Below are 24,754 nucleotides of genomic sequence, written 5' to 3'. Positions count from 1 at the left end.
GTAAACAAGCCTTGGCTAGTTTATTGGATGAGTGACACAAGGCTCAGTTGCCATCACTGGCACAGCTAACAGCCAGCGACTGCCCACATACATGTGTGAAGTCACCTACCATTAACTGACTACAACACATGGATAAGCTGAAATCCCATGGAGCAAGGATACATTATCCCATCTAAGCGCAGCCTAAATTGTTACCCCATAGAATCTAGAACAATTAATATGGTTCTTGTTTTAAACCACTAGCATTTGTAGTTGTTTGTTACATGGCAAAAGCCAACTGACAGATTTATCAACTTCAGACTTCATTTATTGACTTCTTTTTTGTGTAGATGAGGATTTGGCTTTCTTACACTCCTATTATCCTCCCAAAATACTTAATTACAAACCTTTGTTAATCCAAAGTCAGTGATTGTACTGTTAATGACATTTAAATATTGTTTACATCAGAGCCAAATAGTCTATCAGAATAATGCTTTCCTTTGAATATTTCCTAATGATAATCATTGTCTTTTTAAAATTTACATAGTTTTCCAAGTACCTTTGGTTTTTTCCCCCAAAATTCTCCTTTAGATCTTTCAACAACAAATGAATATTCTTTTATCAATGATCAACAAATCATATATATGCAAAGCTGTAGTAATCAAAACAGCATGGTACTGGCATAAAAACAGACATATACACAACTGATACAAAATGGAGAGCCCAGAAATATATCCATACATTTATAGTCAATTGCTTTTTTGACAAAGGTGTCAAGGACATACAATTGGAAAACTGAATATACACCTCCAGAAGAATAAGATTGGACCCTTATCTCATACTACATACAAAAATCAGCTGCAGATAGATTAAAGACGTAAATGTAAAACCTGAAACTGTAAAACTACTAGAAAATGTTTGCTTCTTGACATTGATCTGAGCAATGATATTTTTGATATGAGCTCAAAAGCACAGGCAACAGAATAAAACATGGACAAATGGATTGCATCGAACCAGAAACTTTTGCATAGTAGAGGGAACAATCAATAGAATGAACAGAAAACCTACAGAATGGGAGAAAATATTTGCAAACCATGCATCTGATAAGGGGTTAACATCCAAAATATATAAGGAACACAAATAACTCAACGGCAAAAAAACCAAATAACCCAATCAAAAATGAGCAAAGGATATACAAATAAGTAACACATACATGAAAAAAATCCTCAGTCTCTGTTCAGAGAAATGCAAATTAAAATCTCAATGAAATATCACCTCACACCTGTTACAGTGGCTATTATAAAAAAAGGGAAAAGTTGGGGGTGAGGAAAAGGAAGAGTTGGCAAGGATGTGGTGAAAAGGGAACTCTTTTACACTTTTGGTGAGAATGTAAATTAGTATGGCTATCATGGAAAACAGAATGGCAGTTCCTTAAAAAATTAAAAATAGAAATTCATATGATCCAGCAATCTTAATTCTGAGTTTATAGCCAAAGAAAATGAAATCAGTATGTCAAAGAGATAGCTGCACTCCCATGTTCATTGCAGCATTATTTACAATAGCCAAGATACGCAATCAACCTAAGTGTCCATTGATGGATGAATGGATAAAGAAAATGTGGTATATATAATGGAATACCCTTCAGTCTTAAAAAGGAAGAAAATCCTGTCATTTGTGACAACATACGTATTAGTTCATTTTCATGCTGCTGATAAAGACATACCTGAGATTGCGAAGAAAAAGAGGTTTAATTGGACTTACAGTTCCACATGGCTGGGGAGGCCTCAGAATCATGGCGGGAGGCAAAAGGCATTTCTTACGTGGTGGCAGCAAGAGAAAATGAGGAAGATGCAAAAGTGGAAACCCCTTATAAAACCATCAAATCTCATGAGACTTATTCACTACCATGACAACAATATGGGGAAAACTGCCCCCATAATTATAACGATCTCCCACTGGGTCCCTCCCACATGTGGGGATTATGGGAGTACAATTCAAGATGAGATGTGGGTGTGGACACAGCTGAACCATATCAACACAGATGAACCTGGAGGACACTATGCTGAATGAAAGAAGTCAGGCTCAGAAAGACAAATACTGCACAATCTAACTTATATCTGGAATCTTAAAAAGTTGAACTCACAGAAGCAGAGAAAGTAGAATGGTGGTTGCCGTGGGCTGAGAGGTTGGTCAAAGTGTACAAGGTTCGGTTAGGATAAGTAAGTTCTCGGGATCTATTATACAGCACAGAGACTATAGTCTCCTTGAAAATTGGTAAGAAAGTGGATCTTAAATATTCTTACCACAAAAAATGACAAGTATGTGAGGAGACGGATATGTTAATTAGCTTGATTTAATAATTACACATCATATACATATATCAAAGCACATACACTGTAAATATATATAATTTTTATTCGTCAATTATACTTTACTAAAGCTGGAAAGTTAGTAATTTTAAAAAATAAGATCACTTACTTTGGTTTTATTATTTTCTTGGAGTCTTCCTTCTGGACCACCCTGCCCTCTTCCTTTCGTCTGGTCTGGATGCTTTCCTGTCTGGCAACGTAACTGACTCTTGGCTACTCTTCAATATTGGATATTCTAGTTCTTGGGTTCTCATGGCTTTCTCTCCTTTGGTTATCTCAAACCAAACTAGTACTCCTCCAAGTACTTTCTGTCTTACCCTGTAGAAGTCACCTTACTTTTCTGATTCTTGGCTTCTTTACCAGTAAAGTGACAAGAATGCCTGCCATGCTTTGTCTTATAAAATTTATTTGTGTATGACAATGAAATCATGTCTGTGGTTATACTTTGTTATGTGTGAAGTTCAATAAAAATTATATTATTGTATGAGGAAATTGGAAACTAGATCAGGATGAAAAGTTATATTTGATTCAAACGTGACCCTTGCTTGGAAGCTCTTTGACACCTGAGTCAGACTTTGAGTTGAAGAATGGTACAATGGAGTGTGCTGGGAGAACTAAAATGATCTAGAGATCTTAGTCTTAGTCCTGGATCTACCCCTAATATAGAGATGTGACTTTGCTGAGCCACTTAGCCCTTCCCAGCTTAGATTTGCTCATTTGTAAAACGGGGCTATGAAGTTGGAGGGCTCTATGTGTTTTTCAGTTTCAAAATTCTATGGTTCAGCCACCTCTAATTTGGAAGGAGGCAGTTTTTATTTCATACTAGACATAGGATACAAATTTTTACCATGGTAGAGAGATGGTTAAATGAATCCGTGACAACAAAGTCAAACAACACTCAGTAATGAAACTCTCTGACTTAATTCTCCTCCCCTGAGTCCTTGGCATTTCTGGCCCTTCTGAACACGATGGCAGACTTGCATTGTCACTTCTTGCCTGGCTGCCTCTTGGAAGTGATGCCCAGACACGTTGGCCTCTACACAGTAAGCGTCCCCAGGTGCCAGAGTTTGAGGCCACCTGCAGCACGTCTGCCCACCTCATCCCTCCAGTGCACTCACTAGAGCAGGGAAGATTAACTTTCTGAAAATGAAAGGGACAGAGAGAAGACGAGCTGCTTATCAAATATGCACATTTCAGATGGAACTTCACACTCAGTAGAAAGATGTTAGATTGCTGTTAGCTCTCTGGAGCGCTCCTGACAATGTGTTATCAGGTCATGTTTGCATGACAGAGGCAGCCCAAGCAGGAAACATTAAGTCATATGACTTCTAAGACGGAATCAATCAAGTGAGCAGTGCAGCTCCTGAAAACTAATTTCACCTTCATAAGGCCTGGTTATCTGTGCGGCAGACATGAGGTTTGTCAGCACCATTTCAGTCTGACCAGGTTCAGCACTGCATCAAGAATTTTAATGAACTGACACTGTAATATGTATGAAAGATGACACTGAGATGAATTCATGAAAAGCCAAGTCCCCATGAAATATGAACAATTACTTGCAGGCTCCTTTGCCTACTTAGCTCATTTGAAATGTCCGTTTCAAAGGCCTTTGTCTTTCTCTGATTCATTTGCAAGTTTGTGCACAGATTTTCATCATATTTAACCAGTTTAAAAACCAAAGAAGCTATTCACAATTAAACAGTTCAATGAGCTCTGGTTTGATGGGGGCAGAGCCAAGGCCAGCCAGAGCTTAAATCTTCATTTGGTTGCAGATACACAGATTTCCTTGTGTGGACAAGAAAGGACTTGAAAAGACTGGGATGTTTATGTCGAATTTGTCCTTGGCATTCAGTGTGGCCCTAAGCAAGCTACTCATGTTTTTTTGTCCTAATGACATCATTCCGTCTCTGGTAGTAATGACATTTATTTGTTTTCATCTTCAGAACAGCATTACCAGGGTTAGCCTTCTTTTGAAAAGTTTTTAAATTTGTCAGAAGATTTATGTTGAAATCACAAAGAGCCCTTTTCAGATCTTGCCTTTTTTTTTTTTTTTTTGAGGTGGAGTCTTGCTCTGTCACCCAGGCTGGAATGCAGTGGCATGATCTTAGCTCACTGCAACCTCTGCCTTTCAGGTCGAAGTGATTCTCCCACCTCAGCCTCCCAAGTAGCTGGGATTACAGGCACCCGCCACCACGCCCGGCTAATTTTTGTATTTTTGGTAGAGATGGAGTTTTGCCATGTTGGCCAGGCTGGTCTCAAACTCCTGACCTCAGGTGGTTCGTCCTCCTAGGCCTCCCAAAGTACTGGGATTACAGGCATGAGCTACCGCGCCCCGCCGGTAGTAATGATATTTATTTGTTTTCATCTTCAGAACAGCATTACCAGGGTTAGCCTTCTTTTGAAAAGTTTTTAAATTTGTCAGAAGATTTATGTTGAAATCACAATGAGCCTTTTCCAGATCTTGCCTTTTTAAAATATATGGTACCCCAATTCATTCTCCAGATCCTGTACCCTTTTTATATACTCTATCTTTGTTATGGATATGCATTTCATATACTGATCTAGGTAGCTCAGGATGTTTCGTAGACTATTAACCACAATTCTTATCTTGCTCTCTGAGGTTATGGGCCTTATACTACCATACTCATTTAGTCCCATATCACTTCAAGTTTCTTCTTGCTTAGCACACATTGCTCCCCAATTGAAAAAGACACTGCCCAGGCTCAGGGGCAGGCAAAATCCTGTTCTTCCATATCTTTTTCTATTCTTTTATCTTATAAAAGAATATGAATTATCTTATCTTACATGAAATAGCTTATAAAATATTTCAAACATACAGAAAATATAAAGACAATTTAAAGAAAATTCATGTCCTTACTACCTATTTGACTTCAGAAAATCTTAACTTTTTTTGACTCAGATCTTTTCTTTAAGCAAACAAAAATAGATATTTTAACCAACCAAAATGTCCATGATGTACAGTAGAAGAGCTGTATTCACTCTCATCTCTTATTGGCCCCAGACAAAGGCAATTACTATCCTAAACTTGGCAAATAAAATCCCCAAGCACGCTTTAGTACAAAGATTTCATTTGTACTGCTATGCTTATGATAATCTATGTTAATACATAAAGCTTTATTTCATTAATCTTTACTGTTGCATCCATATGGAAAACATCCATAATATGAATATGTTCTACTTATTTAACCAATCTTTAAAAAGGGATTTAAGGGTTTTTATGTCAAATATTCCATTAGAGACAATATTGCAGTGAATATTCTTCAACCTATGTGGAAGACTACCTGGGGGTGTACACCTAGGAGTGGAAGAGCTGGCTTGAAAGGCATGTACACCTTCCAACTAGACTAGATTATTCTCTAATGTAATTGAATTCTTTTAGACTACTTAGAATAAATAAGAAGTCTGTTTTCCCTATGCTTACCAGTACTATTTTATCCAGTCATTTAATACTTACTGAGTGTTCCCATGAAACAAATACCGTTCTGTGTGCTGAAGATGCAGCAAGGAAAAAATCAAAGATTTCTGCCTTCATGGAGGGGTTTTTATCATATTTAAAAAATTTTTGTCATTGTGCGTGAAATGGTAGCTGTTAGTTGTTTCATCTTGTATGTCTCAGACTAATTGTCAGGTTAAGTATTTGTTCATATTTTTGTCCATTCTGTGAATTGCTTAATGGTATCTTTAATCACTTCCAAATATTGGTAGTAAGTTCCTTATTTATACAAAAGTTTTTGTTTTTCAATGTTCTAAGCCTTCATCAGTTAGGCCTTTGCAAATTTTTGCTTCCAGTCAATAAGTAAAGTTATACTTTGTTTATGGAGCCATTATTGAAATGAAATAATTTGATATTCATTTACTTGATTTTGTTAGTTGATTCTTAAAGATTTGTGCTTTTTCTTTGTAACAACATTCTTCAGAGCAACAGCTTTGGGTATATAAATTCTTTGGCATTTTTTTGTTTTCTATTTGTATTAATCTCTGTTCTTTTTTCAATTTTTTTATTCTTTCTATATTATTTAGTTTTGTATTTAAATTTTTAGTTTACTGAGTTGAACAATGACTCATTAATTTTGTCTTTCCAAGTTTTGAAATAAATGTATTTATTTAGAAGTTTTTTCCGTATAAACTCTGCTTCAATTTTATCTTATAAGCTTTGATGGTTGTAAATAAATATTTAGAAATTTTTATTGTAATTTCCTCATTAACTTATGAGTCACTTAGGAATCCATTTTTAGTTTCTAAAACATATTGAGTGTTTTCAACTGTCTTGTTTACTCTCATTGAAATTGCCTATGACTGATGATCATTTTCACCATAACATTCAAAGAAAATTATTAAAACATCCTTTGTCACCTTGTACATGCTAATTTTTAATGCTCTATGTATATATGAGAACAATATTTTCTTGTAAAGGATAATCTTTGATTCATGTTTCTACTTACTAAATCTTAGTTTTTGAGTATCTTAAAATCTCTTTATTGTGTCTTTATTCATAAATAAAACTGTACCTAAGAATAAAATTTTAAGCTGTCATTTTTTTCTCTGCACTTAGAAACAATGGCTTCGTTGATTTCAGACATCTATTACTACTGTTAGTTTGTCAATTCTTCATTAACAAAATGCATTTTCCCTAGTAGCTTTTAAAATTTTTCTCTTTATTCTTCATGTTTATGATACAAAATATCTAGGTATAGAATTATATTTATTATTATTTTTTGTTGTCAGACTATTAATCTGAAAACATTTTTGTTCAAATTGGGTAATCCTAAATTTTTGTCTTTTCAGTATGACTTCTCGGTCATTTACTTTATATTCCTTTGCTAGAGTTTCTATTAATTGCATGTCTGAGCCCCTTAATTTCTCCTTCATTTTGCTTGCTTTTTCTTATATTTAAGTTTTTTTCTTTAGCCTTTTCTCGTTAGCTTTATTTTTATCTTTTCATTTGTTCCTCATGTTTTCTCTATTATTTTTAACATATTAGTCATAGTTACCTTAAAATCCATGTCTGCTAATCTTAACTATCTTTTTGGTCTTGATTATCAGTAGTATGGATTATCTGTTGGTCTGCTTGTATTTTTTTATTCCTCTTGGTTATTAGTCATATGGTCATGTATTTTTGTATGTCTAGTAATATTTTTATTTTAGGCATTATGTATAAAAGAAACAGAATCCGTATATTTTCTTTCAGCAGAGAGGATTTGCCTCTCTTCTGTTAAGTAAATATAATGCAGGCTGCTCACCTCAATTTAACCAGAGATTAAGCTGGGTCCAGAATGTGTTGCAACTTCGATAAGACTCAGTCTACCTCTTCCTCTCCCTGTTTCTAGTACATGACACTCCAGAACTTTCAACTGCCTCATTAGGCTTTGTTTCCTAGGCGCTTGAAGATGGGGAAGGATAAGAAAATTAAGATCTGCCCTCCAGAGAATTTCAGTTTAGTGCTTCAGCCTCCTGCCCCATAATATTTCTGAGGGAGAAACCAGCCATATGTGAGAGCCCCGACGTCACTCATTTTGTCACCTTCATGAATGTCAATCTCGCTGCTGGTTTTTCTGTGTCCTAGCAATAGCCTTCTGACAGGGGTCAAACCTGGGTTGTGAGAATCTCCCATAATCCCTTTGAAGTGATTGTTCTCCCCCTCCAAATACAAATAATTTTCATCATTATCAAACAATTACTGACGCTTTTTAAAGATCTTAGTAGGTGTTGTGCTCCACGCTAAACTCTAATCATTTAATCTTCATTTAATCCACACAACTATTGTGAAGATTACACATTATTCCCACTCTATATTTAAGGGAAAACAAATTAACTTTTCCATGTCTCAGTGAGAAGGCATAGAACAATTATTTGAAATAAAGAACATCTGACAAGCTCTTAACCACTATACTGTATTGTTTTTATATATCAAGTGCTTATTGTTTTAAGAAGTACTATTACATCCTCGACTTTTATTCTGTTTATATTGTTTTATTTCAAGTGTTTCTTGAAAGAATTGCTTTCATTTGCTATTTACAATTGACTACTGCCTCACTCCGCATGAGATGAGTTCTATACATGTCACTCTAATGAAATAGTCTCAAAAGATTACCCCTTGGCCTCTTTTTTGTTTTGTATTGTATTATATGTTTTAAAGATTTTTAATTGAAATATAATGCACTGAAGTGCACTAAACAAACACTCAGTGAATTATTACAAAGTAAACACTCTTGTAAACACCACTGTGTTCAAGAAACATAATATTCTTATCTCATGAGAGACTCCCTTCATGCTCATCCCCAAACTCTGCCTCTTCCTTCCTCCCCAAAGTTTATCATTGTTGTAACTCTTAATGTTATAAATTAGTTTAGCCTGCTCTTGCGCTTCATATTAAATGGAATCAGACTCTATGTGCTTTTTATTTTCTGGCTTATTTTGCGTAACAATTTGAGTCATCTATGTTGCCACATAGAGCTGTAGTTTATTTTTATTGCTGGTTAGTGTTCCATTGTGAGAATATACACAATTTAATTTTTAACAGCTTTATTAGGGCATTATTGTCATACTATGAACTGCACATGTTTTAAGTGTACAGTTTGTTAGGTTTTAATATATGTATATGTTCATAAAAATATAACTACAACTGAGATTACAAACATATTAACCGTCTTCCAAAATGTCCTAGTGTGTGTTTTTAATTCTTCCCTTCCATGTTGCTCTGCCCCATCCTCAAAGAATTGCTTATTTCCTTTCTATTACTAAAGTTTGTATTCTGAAAAATTTTTGTAAATTACACAGTATGTGCATTTTTTACATCTAGCTTCTATCACAGTATAATTATTTTAAAATTCATTCAATGAAAAACTTCATTACTTTTTATTTCTGAGTAATATTTTATTTATTTTATGGATCTACCAGATTTGTTTATCCACTAACCTTCTGATACACATTTGAATTATTTTCACTTGTTCACTTTTACAAATAAAGCTACTATAAACATTTATGTGTAAGTTTTTTTTTTTGAGATGGAGTCTTGCTCTGTCACCCAGGTTGGAGTGCAGTGGCAGGATCTCAGCTCACTGCAAGCTCTGCCTCCTGGGTTCATGCCATTTTCCTGCCTCAACCTCCCGAGTAGCTGAGACTACAGGTGTCCGCCACCACACCCAGCTAATTTTTTGTATACTTAGTAGAGACGAGGTTTCACCGTGTTAGCCAGGATGGTCTTGATCTCCTGACCTCATGATCCGCCCGCCTCGGCCTCCCGAATTGCTGGGATTACAGGCGTGAGCCATCACGCCCGGCCTATGTGTAAGTTTTTATAAGAACACGAAAGTTATTTCTCTTGAGGAAATACCTTGGAAGATAATAACTAGGGCATAGTGTGGGCATGTGTTTAACTACTTAGAACTGAAAACTGCTTTCTAACACGTTAATGGTCAATCTTTTAAATTTTAGATATTCTGATAGGTATACACATTTTATTTTTATTCATTTTTTATAGCAAATGGGTGGTTGATTTCCCAGAATATTACTGTGAATGTCAAAACAATAATACTCTTAAAAGTAGTATGTGAGAATTTCTTTACTACTTTGGGATATGGAAATATTTCTTAAATAGAACATGAAACCCACTAACTAAAAGGAAAAAAGATGGATACACTGAATCCACACATTAATACATTAATATTAAAAAGTTCTGTTCATGAAAAGAAATACTATTCATCAAAATTGAAGTACATGAAAGCTAAGAAATATTGTTAATTAAAAAGACACCATTACATGAGAAATCTTTTGGGAGTGGTGGAATTATTCTGTGTCTTGACTGTGGTGGTTTAGAGAGATATACAATGGTCAAAATTCATCAAAATGTAGCCTCTAACTAGATTAAGCTTTGTATGTAAATTATCTCTGAATAACATTGATCAAAAGAAACAATAAATCAGTAATGACACGATTAAGATAATGAAAAGGTTTTTTAATTGCTTCATGTAGTCATCTTTTCTTGGTCTTCATGCTTCTTGCAGTCTCTGTGGCATTGGACCCTGTTCACCATCTTTTTTCCTAAGGCTTTTTTTGTTTCTCTCATGCTGCTCTGTGATCTTTACCACTTTTCTAATATTTTTTCAAATGCTTATTACTTTCCAAATATAACAGCCCTTAAGATGTGTTTGCCACTGTACTAGGTGCTGGGAGTAGAAGAATGAAGAAATAAGGACTTTGTTTAGCGATCTCGTTCACTGACTCCTGACTCTGATATAATTGGTAAGGATTGCTTAAGATTTTGTAAAGATTTTTTTTCATTTTGTTTTAAACGCTAACTCTCAGTAATCTTTTCACTCTCAAAAATACAGACTTTGAACTCAGACAAACACAGGAGAAAAATCCTGCCTCTACAACTTATTAGATATATGACTTTGAGTAAGTTATCGAAGCCTTAGTTACCTCATCTGCAAACTACAGATGATAATAATATCTCTATTTATATGGTGGCAATTCATGTGGAATGCTTTGTTCAGTGCTTTCTATATAGACTAAACTAAAAAATTTTTAGGTGCCCTCTCTCCCTTCTCTTCCCATTCCTTCTCTACTGTTCTTCTCCTTTTTATCTTTCATATCCTTTTACTTAGCATCCTTCTCTTTTTTTTCTCCTTCTCTTTTCTCACTCCCACTTTTTCTTTCCTATTATTCTCTTCTTCCTCCTCCTCATGTAAAATTAAATCAAGTTACATAAGTGAGATATCTACACACACATCTATATATGTGTGTATACGTATATGTACATATGTGTATATATATGTATATATGTGTATACATCATTTCTATAATGCAGGTCCCATGTCATAATACTCACTTATCCAAATACTAATCCTACAATCTCAACTTAAATTCAACCACATCTATGAATCTAGCCAGATGTGATCTCTCATTTCCAGAATTGCTTGGCATCATGTTTATGGCTTATTCTGTACCATTCAGCAGCATTACTTTGACAACACAGCTTTCATTTTAAAATGTAAGCCATTTAAGGCAGGGCTATGTCTTAAATAGCACTTGACATAGATCTTGATACTCTAAGTCCTTACATATAATTAAATAAGTTAAACAAACAATATGTATGTATATACAATAATTATATCCATGGCAAATATCAGCCTATTGTTTTGTTGGGTAGCTTAATAGATTAAAATTTTCTCAAGAACAAGATGCTTAGTAATTATATTTTTTCATTTTCAAACGGTAAACATATTCTGAGCATAAAAATTGTGAGATCCAAGAAGGCATAAATCTTTGATTTGTTCTCTGATGTATCCCTAACACCTAGAGCAGTGCTTGGCACATAAACAATGATCAATAAATGTTTGTTATCTGAATGAATGATGTAGGTAATTGATCTTATATTTATAGCTATATTTTTATATTAAAATGTCCCTACTAACAACCAGGAAGTATCCTATCTGAGAAACAAAGACAGGAAAACACAAAATTCCTTGCAAGCGTAACACAACTACTGAAAGAAGTTCAAAGAATGTTTTTGTCATGATGTGGTGTCCTAGGAATCATCATAATCATATTGTCCTAAAAACCCATTGCTCTGACTAGACCTAGTTCAAAGTCAATAATTTTGGGGGTGGAAGATTACTGAATTAGAGTTTAAAGCAAAATGAAAAATAATATTTACAAAATTGTAAGCAGTCCTTACCAATCATATCAGAGTAAGGAAACGGTGAATGAGATCACCAAGCAAGGCCTTTATTTGCTTTTGAAAATTAAAAATAAGAAAATGAAATTAAGAGAACAATTCCATTTACAATAACGATAAAAGAATACAATACTTAGGAATACAACAAAAGAAGGGCATGGCTTGTATACGATAATGGAAAGTACGAGAAGTCATTGAAAAATTAAAGATCTAATAAATAGAAAGATTTCTCATATTCATGGATTGGAAGAATTACATTGTTAAGATGGTGATACTAATTAAATTGTACAACAGAGTTAATGCAACTTCTATCTAAACCTCAGCTACAGTTTTTGCAAAAATTGAAAAGTTGTTCCTAAAATTCATATGGAAATGCAAGGAACCCAGAATAGCCAAAACAATCTTGAAATAGAACAAAGTTGGAGGACTCACGTTTCCCTATTTCAAAACTTACTACAAAGCTAGTGTAATCAAGATTGTGTGATACTGGCATAAGGTTATACATATTCATCAATGGAAGAGAACTGAAAGTCCAGAAATAAGCCCATACATTTATGCTCATACATTTATGCTCAATTGACTTTTGCTAAGGGTGCCAAGACAATTCAATGGTAAAAGAGTAGTCTTTTCAATAAGTGGTGCTGGGTCAAGTGGATATTCACAGTTAAAATACTAAAATTGGACTCCTACTTTGTGTATCTCACACACACACACACACACAAAATTAAAATGAATCATAGACCTAAATGTGGGAACTAAAATTATAAATTGTTAGAAGAAAACAGGCAGTAATCTTTATGACTTTGGATTAGTCAATAGTTTCTTACATATGACACAAAAAAATACAAGTGACAAAAGAAAAAATAGATAAACTGGACATAACAAAATTAACATGTCAACATATCAAAATTAAAAACTTTTGTATTTCAAAAAATACCAAGAAAATGAAAAGGTGATCCACAGAATGGGAGAAAATGTTGGCAAATCATATACCTGATAAGAAACATAGATTCAGAATATATAAAGAACTCTTACAAGTCAACAATAAAAAGACAAATAGCCCAATTTAAAAACGAGCGAATAATTGGAGTAGACATTTATCCAATGAAGATATACGAATGAAAAAAAAAGTATGTGGATGACCAATAAGCACATAGAAAGATGCTCAACATCATTAGACATTAGGGAAATATAAATTAAAGTTATAATGAGGTAATATTTCAAACCCTCTGGGATGTCTAAAATAAAGAAGGCAGACATTAACAATTGTTAGTGAGTATGTGGAGAAATTGTAAACCTTATACATAGTTGGTAAGATTTCAAAATGGTGCAGCTACTTTGGAAAACAATTTGGCAGTTTCTCAAAATGTTAAACATAGAATTACATATAATCAAACAATTCTATTTCCAGGAGAAGCAAAAACACAGGTCTATATGCAAACGTGTACATGAATGTTCCCAGCAGCATTATACATCATAGCCAAAAAGCAGAAAATAATCTAAATATCCATTAACTGACGTATAGATAAACAAAAAGTGGTATATTCATACAATGGAACATTATTTGGCCTTACAATGAAATGAAGTACTTACGATGAAATGAAGTACTATGCTATTTATGCTATAATATGGATAAACCTTGGAAATAATATGTCAATAAGCCAGACACAAAAGGTCCTGCATTATATGATTTTATTTGTATAAAACATCCAAAGTTGTCAAATCCTTAGAGATAGAAAGAATATTAGAGGTTCCCAGGGTCTGGGAGAGCTGGGGAGTGACTGATTATGGGTAAAGGAATTCATTATGGGATGATAAAATGTTCTAAAATTACACAGTGTTAATGGTTGCACGACTTTGTGAATATACTAAAACCTAATGAATTTTACACTTTAAAAATGTACATTTTATGATCTGTTAATTATATCTCAAAAAAGCTGCATTGAAAACCAGGTGCTTTGAGGGTAAAACAAAACAAAACATACACGCATTATTTAATAGGGATCAGATACTCAGCTCATATATTAAAACAAAAATAGATTATAGTGGAGAAACAAGCTCCCCCCGACCTCCAATTCTTCAGTGAAGCATGACCTGATGACAAGTGACGGGCAGTACGTAAACACTTAGGAGACAACTCCATTTGGGATTCTCAAGTTCTGTAATAAGGCTTACCTTTAAGGCAATGTAATTGTACTTTTAAATGACAGTCTCTCCATGGGCTCAGCTTCACAAAGATCACTGTAACATCTTTATCTGCGGTAACACTCATTAAAGGAAAACAGTGTTGCATGTCTTTGCACGTTTGCCAATATCAGGCTTCCTCTTGGAGTCTCTGTGTGGGAGTCTGATGGGATATCCCTTTAACAAAGCAGCATCAACTGTGTGAGTTGAAACCTTATCCCTTTTGTGATTTTCACAGATTTGATGTGGGCTGATGCAAAGCTGGATTTTCTTCCCCCTCCCTTTGTCTGTGAATTATACCCTTCAAAAGTGTGATCATTTACATCCCAGCCTAGTGGGTGCTTCAGATAAAACCAAACTGTGGTAATGAGTGGCATGAAGGGCTTATTTAAACTTTTCTTAATAAGAAATGTTATGGTTTGGATAGAAAGAGGCTCCATTCATGGAAAAACTTAAGTTAACAGAGAGTGTGGATACTCTTGAGGGAACTATGGTTCTATTAACATTTTTTTTGTTGTCATAAAGTCTTTAAATACTAGGTATGTTCATTTAATACTGAATCTTCTATCGAAAGCTTTGCCAGCGAAAAAGTAATATGGTGTGAAAACCTCAACAGCAAAGCTCCAAACTGTCTGGGATGAAAAGTAAGAGAGAAAAAAATTTATACAGAGTCAAAGGTGACATCATCTCTTTCCAATTGTATTATTTTTCTCTCACTACATAGCAAATTACCACAAACTTAGAGGCACAAAACAACAGTATTTTTTATCTTACTTTTTTTTTGGAGGTCAAGTGTCCAGTGTCTGTGACTGGATTCTCTGCTCAGGGTCTCATTAGGATGAAATTAACATGTCACCTAGGCCTGAGGTTCTCATCTGGGCTTGGAGTCTTCTTCTAAACTCCCTTATTATTGTCAGAATTCATTTCCTTGTAGTTTTAGGACTGTGAGTGTCCATTATCTTTCTAGGTATTAGCCAGGGACCTCTCTCAGTAACTAGAGGATTTTGGAGTTATTTACCCCAGGAGTGGCCCCTGTGGGCAGTTCACAACATGGATTTTGGCCTTCCTCTAGGCCAGTGGGAACATCTGTCTGACCTCCTTTTCTGTGACCAGTTGCAGAAAGTTTCATATTTTAAAGGGCTTAAGTGATTAGGTCAGGCCCACCCAGATAGTCTCCCTATTTTAACATAACCTAATTATGGGAGTAAAATCCATCACAATCCCAGTCCTAAGGATTATGCAGGGGATGCTCACCAGCAAGGTGGAAAATCTACAGGCCCATTTTAAAATTCTGCCTACTATACCTCTGCTTCTCCTTTTGAAGAAATGAGTCTTCCTCTGAATCCTTAATGGCACACAAAGACTTTAAGGCAATATTTAACTGAATGATTATGTCTTGTGTATAATAAAAGTCCTGAAAGGTTGGGGCTGGTAAAGGGTGGAAGACAGGTTAGGTGTGAAGAGAAAGGCACAACAGCCCTGATTTATTTAATCACAGGTAAACTTAGATTTAGTTCCATTTTCATCTGTCTTCAAGAAATCTGAATCTCTGTGGCATTCTTTGTCGCACTTGATTATCTTGTCTTTAAAAGAATACATATGTATTTTCATGACTGACAGTTATTGAATCAGATAAGTACAACTTTAGGTAACTTCTTCATTGATGAAAGTTTATTTGCTTCCCTCCTTTTAAACAGTCATTAAAAGTATGCACTAATAGGAATATTGGAAACTTGTGTTGGATTCAATCTATAGTCTCCAAAAATAATGTATCAGCCATGATTCATGAAATCTACATACAAATGTAAATACTGTATAGCTGAGAATACAAATATAATTTTCCCCCAGGTATCTTTCTGTCCATTGAAGAGGGAGTATTGTGTATTTTAAAGACTTTAGTGAGTTTAGATCCTCTTTGGCACACTCTTTACTCTCATGATTTGAACTTAAATTAAGAGCAGCTAGAGAACAGAGGAATTTTCCTGCTAGAAATAAAAAGAAGTTAGTTGAATGCTGTTCAGGAAAAAAATGGAAAGGATTGAGAAAAGGGACAGGAATAGGGTGTCTTCCCTGGAGAATTTTAAAGCTATTTCTAGAAAAATAACAAATGTGAAAATAAATTATACTAATCTATCACTTAATTTCTTTAATTCAGAGCCCACTAAAACATGCTCAAAGAAAGCTTGAGATGACCTGTTCTGCCCAATTAATCTTGAAGTATTGAAAATCAATTAGTTACAATAAACAGAACTATTCTCATTATTTTAAGCAGCTCGCAATTAGCTTCATAGAAAGATGACTGTACACAAAGCTTTAAGTAGAAAGACACGCTGCCATTGACAAAGAATGTAGTGTATTCCTTATTTCTAATTCTAAATCTCTTTTGCACTACCAGAACCAGCTTCTGATAGTGAATTCAAACTTTTACCAAGTGGTCTGCTTTTTATAGAACTGATTTAAATATTGAAACACTAGATTTTTCCTTCGCAGTATGTGCAACAGAAACTGAAATTCTTCTGTGAATGTACACATAACATGGTACCAGTTTTTGTTTGCTATACTTTCAGCCTGCATGCAATATAGGAGGAAATATGTTTAATCCTTTTCTCATTCCTTCTAGCCACTGAGGGACTTGGCTTGCCAAGGTATCCCTGCCTAGCCACAGCCAAAGAGGAGTCCTTGTTCCTCTCTCATTAAATACAGTAGATTTGCTTGATAGAATCTTTTTGCTTGCCTGCCTATCTGGCGTGCTGACTAACTGTTTTGCATCTGCAGTTTCCAAGGTATTCATTTGCTCACCAGAAAAAAAAAAGATTAGGAAAAAAGCATAATCTGCATATTTCCTACATTAGTACATTGAATCATTATGTCATTTCTAAAAGAGGGACAATATTATGACTCATGAGCGTGGAGGGAAATAAATGGAACATTTTATTTCTTTGTTGGTTCAGTAAGTGTACATTTGATGGTGACATGGACTAATTGCATAGTTACCATGAAATAACATGCTTTATTTTTCTGTAATAATGTAGTAACTACATAGTAACTTCTTAGAAAACAATGGTAATTATACAGTAATGTGATCATGGTGCTGTTTTATTTTCCTAAAAACTATGCAATTAAACACACATAAAGTAAAATATACACCATTTCTGAAGTAATGTGTACACTTGCTTAAAGGATTTCTTCCTTGGTTTTCTGACCCTGACTGCTTTCTCTCATTTCAAGACTATATTTACACTATTAAAAGTCTAAATCTAAATCCTTTTCACAATGTCTCTTCTTCAAGCCTGATAACCTATTCACCCTTTAGAGTTCTATCATGAAGTTTAGAACTGAAGCACTGTGTAGGGCTTTATGTTAAATAACCCAGAAGTCACTTAGAATGGCAAAAATAGCAAAGCCGGGGAGGGGATGGCTTTAGCAGACTGTCTTTGGGCGAACTGGCTATGCAGAAGATCTGAGCCCTCCTGGCATGTTTCCCACTGAGTTAAGCTGGGCTGAGTAGCCTTAAAGAAGGGCACACATTTAACTTCCAGGGTGAAGCAGCGTGGAAAGCACTGGTTGCACTTCCTCTGCTGGATGATCTGTGAAATACACACACAGTCTTGGCGAGAGGAGAGCAGAGAAGAAAGGGCTCCTGCTCCATGTCTCAGTAGGCAGAGGGGGTTGCAGGACTTTCAAAAAATAACTTCTCCATAAAAAATAAATATTTCAAAACGGAATTGCTCTAGGCACTGTTCAGTGTCTGTGTATGTGCATGACAGGGGAAAAAAAGAGATTCACATAGTAACAGAGGCTTAGATGCACGGCCAGGAAAACAAGTCAGACGGGAAGAAAGACAAAGACACAAAGGTATACTGACTAAGAGACAGCAAGAGAATAAGAATGGAGAGGATAGGGAGGAATAGAGACAATGACAAAAAGAACAGAGAAGAAGGCATAGACAGAGCCAGAGAAAACGGAGCCAGAGTAACAGAGAAAGATAGAAATACAGAGAGAGACAGAGAGAAAGGGAGTGAGAAGTGGAACAAAGGATATCAAGAGATAGAAGAAGGAGAGAGAGAGACAGAGAAAGAGAGAGAGAGAAAAAAAGAAACCCAAAGATGGAAAGACAGTCATGGCATGGGGGGATACAGACAGAAAGAGAATTGTGTGTTTGTGTGTGTATATATGATATACATAATATATGTATATGTATGTATTTTATGGTGAATGTGGAGCCACCTTCTGAACATGTTCTGCATAGGACCTTCCTGGGTTTTGGTCAGATTTGTTCTAACTATTTTTGGAGTTGTATGAAGGCCAGAGGCAATGCTTCTGTTCATTATAAAATTGCATTGCATTTTCAACTTCTGGTTTGGTACCAAGGAATGAATCATAGAGCCTCAGAGGAGTACTGTCATTTTTCTCTGTGGTCGAATTTAAATTCTGTATCAAATACCATTGCAACAGTGACTTTTAACATTTTGCATGATTTATGCTGTTAATGAGCAAAGAACCAGAGCAGGTTGGGATGGTCTGTATAAAGGGAATGAAGTAAAATCAAATCCTGCACACTTACCTTGCAGAAATATTTCAGTTTGGATGACTTTCATCCAGACTGATCACCTTAAGCACTTGCTTCTACTTGATGCAAATGAAGTATCATTTTTCCATGACCTGGGTGACTGGATTGAATTCTTGCCCACAGAAGAGAACTAATTGAATGGAGAAGAAATGCCCCAAAGGTAGAAGAAAGCCACGAAGTCATCTGGTTGAATCCAAAAGATAAGCATTTTAGTCCAAAGAAGTCAGGGAAGACATGAAAAGCTTGAAATATGGAGTTACTGAAGTCAAATTCATTGCATTTTATCCTGGAGGTCTAGATTTTTGCCTGTAGGTCTAGGTTTCAAGTTCTAAATTTTCTAAAATGCGACCTGTATGGTTTGAAAATAATATTGCCATGTGTTGACAGAGCACTTTGTAATGAGTTAAGAAAGGCATAAAGAACCCAGCCCCTTAAATTTACCAGCAATTTGCCATATAATCCTTCGTAACACATTTTTGGGCTGAGCTGTGCCACTCATGACTCTAATCTTCTGTGCATCATCCCATCCCACTTTTCTCTTTGGGTATACGGATCCCTAGTCTAAAATTATTTTCAACCTGAATTGTTAATAAAGCGAAATCGATAGTTGATTCAAGAATTTGAAAGAGAATCGGGAAGTGGTTTAAAACCATCCACTCAACCAATATAAATGAAGACTTCTGCATCTCCCTACTTCATGGGCACTGTGCTGTGCTGGTACGTGTGCAGAGAGCACAGCTACGCGTGGCACCATGTGCTCACAGCGTTCACCATGAGTTGAAACTTTACGCATTTTACAGGCTGACTTTTGCCTATCTCAAATTTATATGTTGATGTTCTAATCCCCAGCACTGTACCTCAGAAAATGACTGCATTTGTAGATAGGGCCTTTGAAGATGTAGTTAAATTAAAATGAGGTCAATAGGGTGGGTCCTAATTGAAAATGACTGGTGTGTATAAAAACAGGAAATTATGATGCTGACATATATAGAAGGAAGACCATGTGAAGAAGACAAGGGAGAAGATGGCCACCTACAAGACCAGGCTAGCAGTTTCAGAAGAAACCAATCTTGCTGATACCTTGATCTCAGACTTCTAGACTCCAGAACAGTGAGAAAATAAATTTCTGGTGTTTAAACCACCCAGTTTGTGGTACTTTGCTATGGCAGCCCTAGCAAACAAATAAGTTATCATTCTCTGTGCCAAGAATCAGGTTCAGAGTGTAGGAATTTCATAACTAATGAAAGCTGTACTTTATCAATGATGAAAGTATTTAGTATGATATTTGAGCATAAATTATATTAACTAATGGTCTTAAAAATGGTACTTAGGACAATGGTTTACTCTAAAAATATACTTGGTAGCCTTCTCAGTAGCCCCCATGTTTTCTTTACCAATGCATCTGGAGGGTGAGAAGCCCTTCTTTCTATACTGCACTATCTACGTGGGTTAATATTCAAAAGGCCAGATACTCTTTCTCTCAGCAATAACACCACATCTCTCTCTTCTATCCACATGTTCCCTACATGTGCAGAGACTATTATCCTTCTCCTCTGTCTCTCCTTCAGTGTCCTTCCTTCACACTTTTCTCCACACCTTTCTCTGGATGACTCATTTCCTCTGTAACATCCTATGGAAGCTACATCTTCTCTCCTGCCTTAGGGGTTGATGTACTTACTTGCTGCTTGGCTCTCTGGTCTACCTTTAACATTTTGTTGGCCTTCTCTTCTATTTTGAAGTCTAAAGCAGCCTAGCTAACATTTGGTCCCAGAACTGTTTGTTACTAGGTTTGTTACCAGTCCATGGGGAGATGAGAAACTTTGACCAGTAATGTAACTTAACTGTATTACCAAACTCACCTACTGTTAATTTGCCTATTCAGCTATTATTATTATTATTATTATTATTATTATTATTTGAATAGTAGCAGTAGCAGTGGTAGCTACACCTTCTCAATGAAGGAAAAAACATGTTGATTTAGTCTGGCTCAAGCTACTTACCTCGTCAAGGTCCGGTACATTGAGTAGAGCTGGTCTACATCTTCTACTTGCCCCCTTTGGTCCATAATTCTGTCTTACCTTTGGAATGCCAACAATCTTGTTTCTCCAGCTCTATTTTCTTCTCCAGTTTCCTAAATGTGGATGTTTTCTTGTTTGTTTGTGTTTTTAACTTAAATTTGTCACTCCTCCACTCCCTTAAATCTTTTTCTAACTTTCCAATATTGTTCTGCATATGTATGGCTGCCCATGGAAGATACTCTGGTTCTCCCATAGTTTATACTGGAAGAAAGTTGAGCCTTTTGCTGGATGTAGTTCTTTTCTGTTCTTAGAGCATACAGTAGATCATTGAGTTTCTCTTCTCTTTCAGCAATTCAATTTCACATTTATTCCTTGGGCATTGCCTGAACTTGCTCGCTGCTTTCACTAGAATGGTAAGTATATTGTACTATGCTACAATATGCCTTTTAATAATGTTTTCTCTTTTTTAAAAAGGGTGACAAAATGAAAGAATGCTCAGATATCAGTATCTCCAATGGAAAAAATTAGAGTTCTTTCTGTTTTTTCCTGAATCCTTGTTATGGAGTTCTTTCTAAAATTCCATGTCCAACATCTATACATGGATCAGAAAGTAGCATTAATGAATTAGCAGGCAGGTATTTGAAGAAGAACATTCTTGAGCTCACTCCCTACTCACACCTTCATCTATAGTCAAGTGGCTACTCCTTTCTCCTTGGGAGTGATCTTTTCAGGGAAATGCTCTGTCAAAGGCCTTGTCTTGTTTCTCCTTTCCCCTACCATGACCCATGGTGCAGGTGAGTCTAGAACATCAGGAGGTCCTGCACTTTTTCTTTTCCTCCTTGCTCTCTTGCCCTTTATTCTATCGCAGATTTCCGTATCTTGCTTTAGTTCCTCAGATTTGTCCCGACAATTCTGCTGCTGCTCCTGAAGATTTCAACTTTCCCCAAGTTCTTCATCATCTGCTACCGCTCAGTGACATTTACTCCAATGCTTCTCTTCTGCTTTTCAGCAGTTGCTCCTGTAATGCAATCTCCATTTCCCCAATTATTTTTCTGTGTAAATTCTTTACCTAAACATGCTACTCAAGTTTAGCTCACTAGGTTTCCATGTAGCTCATTGTTTCCTGTTTGCTAGGGGGAAGTATTTTCATAGCTCATATTTATTCTGAAAAATAGCATGGACAGTGTGCAAAAATATAGATTTAAGAATCCAGGAGTCAGAGTCTCCTTGTGTCTGTCTTTTCTATTGGGCTTACTATGGGTAATCACAAAGTCTTCCAATAAGTAGGACTGGTTGACTAGGTGGAGATTGCAGGAAGGAAGATGCTCTTGGCAGTGGATAGGATAGGATTTATGCAATGAAATGTCAAAACTTGTTTCTCAGCCAGAGATAACTTGAGTGTTTTATCATACATTTAAGTTTAACCTTTTATTGTTTATTCGATTTGAGTTAAAGTAAAACGATGGCTCATCAATTTTGTAATACACCAGTGTTTTTAGCAATGGCTGTTGTTCTGAAGTCTACAGCAGCAGACCACAACAGCTGAGAACTTGGCTGTTGAAGTCAAACCAAATTGGATTCTAAAAACCCTGCTTTACCACTTACCAGGTATGTGGACAAGGCAAGTTATTCATCCTTTCTGGTACTTAGTTTTCCACTATATCAAGTAGGAATAATGATACCTTCTTCCAATGCTATAAGGAATCAAACAGTACAAATAAACCTAAAAGTTTTTGTGCCTCTTATTACAAAAAAATGACTGGAGGAATATGCTTGGTATGGTTCAGAAAAAGCCCCTACATTATAAGGTAGCTGCAAAAATCACTTTAGGGAACCTTGGAAGAAATACAGATAGCCAGTCTTTCTCCAGAGCAGCTTTTACTGAGATTCAGTGAACAGGCCTGTTTGACTTCCTATAAAGAGAAATACGTTATATATACTAAGATGCTGGGAGCAATGCAAACAATCAGTAATTTAAAATAGAAGCCCTAAATTAAAGTTACAATGGCAAGCACTCCTACTTGCAGATGCTTATTTATGCTTGAGCAGCTTGTCACAAGAACAATTTCACGTAACTTCCTCAAGATAAGTGGCCTGGAGTTATTAATTTCATGAGTCTTCTCAGAAGGGCTGAAGAGGCCAAGCCAGATGGTGTGAGCTCTCTCTAAAGTGTTAACACAATGTCCAGCATATAGAAAATGTCCTCCCACAATTGTAGCTATGATTATGTTTGGTTAATGTAAGGGCTTCAAGGGGTACATGAATACATTGTGAAATTATATGCTGATTATTCATCATACTTATTTTTCTAAGGGCTGGAACACATGTTTAATCAGATTCTTACATGGTTCTTAATCAGTAAGCATAGAGAGATGTTTTAGATTCTGTCCCAAATGTGAAATCAACCCAGAGTTTCTGTTCATCTTTGATGGTGTCTTGGGGCTAGGGTTAAACCAATGGATCTTCATTTCAGTTTCAGAGTAAAGAAAGGCCATGCGCATGTAGAAATGAGCTTAGCAATCTTGAAACTGGCCTGAAACTGAAGGATGTTTACAGGTAAACATGTAATATATCTGCTAGCTTTGGGCCAAGCTAATAGCCTCCTCCTGGTGGATCCAGGCACCACAAAAACCATTTAGTTGTTCTGTGGATTAACTATGTCCAGGTTTCTTCCTTACTTGATGATCCTCGAAGCTGTCCCTTCATAGATGCTGGTAATTGCCAATGGTTAATTGGTGAGCCTTATAGTCTTTTTTGGTGCCCTGCAATACCAAAAACCTTTTCTTTGAGACAGTGTCTAATGATTCCAAAATGTGAAACCTTCCTTGTCTTTGAAAACTCAAATTATAGTTCATTCTATCAATGGCCACTCCCACACTACCAGACGGCCCCATTTCCTAAGACAGATGTATCCAGCACTTTCTATTATCATGCTCACTGTATCTGAACAGTGATGTTTATTTTTTTGTACAGAGGTTAAACATGATTTTTTTCCCCTAAAAGTCAGTTAACTTCAGAATTATATTTTCTACTCTACTGAGCACAGGCCTCACTAAACCATCTGACTGGTTGGGCTTTTGAACCGTGCTGCAGTCCAGGAGTTTTGTTTTTTACTCTTTTTTTTTTTTCATCTTTCAGTAGTAATTTTGTGACATGATACATTTGCTGGCACCTTGGCTAACTATGTTCATGCATTCCTTTACACCTTCTAAAACTGTAAATGTAATCCAACACACGGCTGTCGGAGGGAGTTCAGGAAGTAGGATACTGCGAATCAGAAGTGTGGTGGAAGAGATGAGTGTGCGGAGCAGATAACTGTACTTGATTAGCTGGATTTAAATAGTGTCAGATGAATTTGCCAGGTGAAAATAAAAATTGTCAGTTCAGTTTAATTTCATGGTGAATCAAACAAGGAAATTAGATTCTGCTACTCTGTCAGTTTGACATCCATAGCAAGTGACAATTAGAGATGATGAGAGAACTTATATTTACTCTGAAACTCTTGATTTCCTGATAGGAATGTAACTTTTATTTACCCTTGCATTGCAAGAGAATGTGCATAACAGTGGCATTCGAAGAGGTTGCTAGAACTTTCAAGATACAGGCTGAACAGCTGCAGAAGGGGCAAATAGAGAGGCCGGGGTTCACTTGCACAGCCTGGTGTAATAAGATTGAGAGGTATGCTGGAGAGAGAAAGCCCTGCCGTTAGGGGTTTAGAGCTGAAATGCAGATAATAACACAGTGGTCACACATCTTGCTTCAGAAGACAAGATTACATTAGAGCAAGTCAAGGCTGGAAGGTCAGGAATCAAAGTGGTTCTGACTTGAGCTGTGGCAGCCAGGCCATTCCAGTTGATTTTACTTTTCTTCATAAAACCAAGACCAAAGCATTGAGCAACTTGGAGGACTCGTGTTTAAACACAAATGCATTTCC

Source organism: Pan paniscus, chromosome 11 (assembly GCF_029289425.2).
Source record: "Pan paniscus chromosome 11, NHGRI_mPanPan1-v2.0_pri, whole genome shotgun sequence".
Lineage (NCBI taxonomy): Eukaryota > Metazoa > Chordata > Mammalia > Primates > Hominidae > Pan > Pan paniscus.
The sequence above is the reverse complement of the archived record's forward strand: the minus strand, read 5'-3'. Positions refer to the sequence as shown.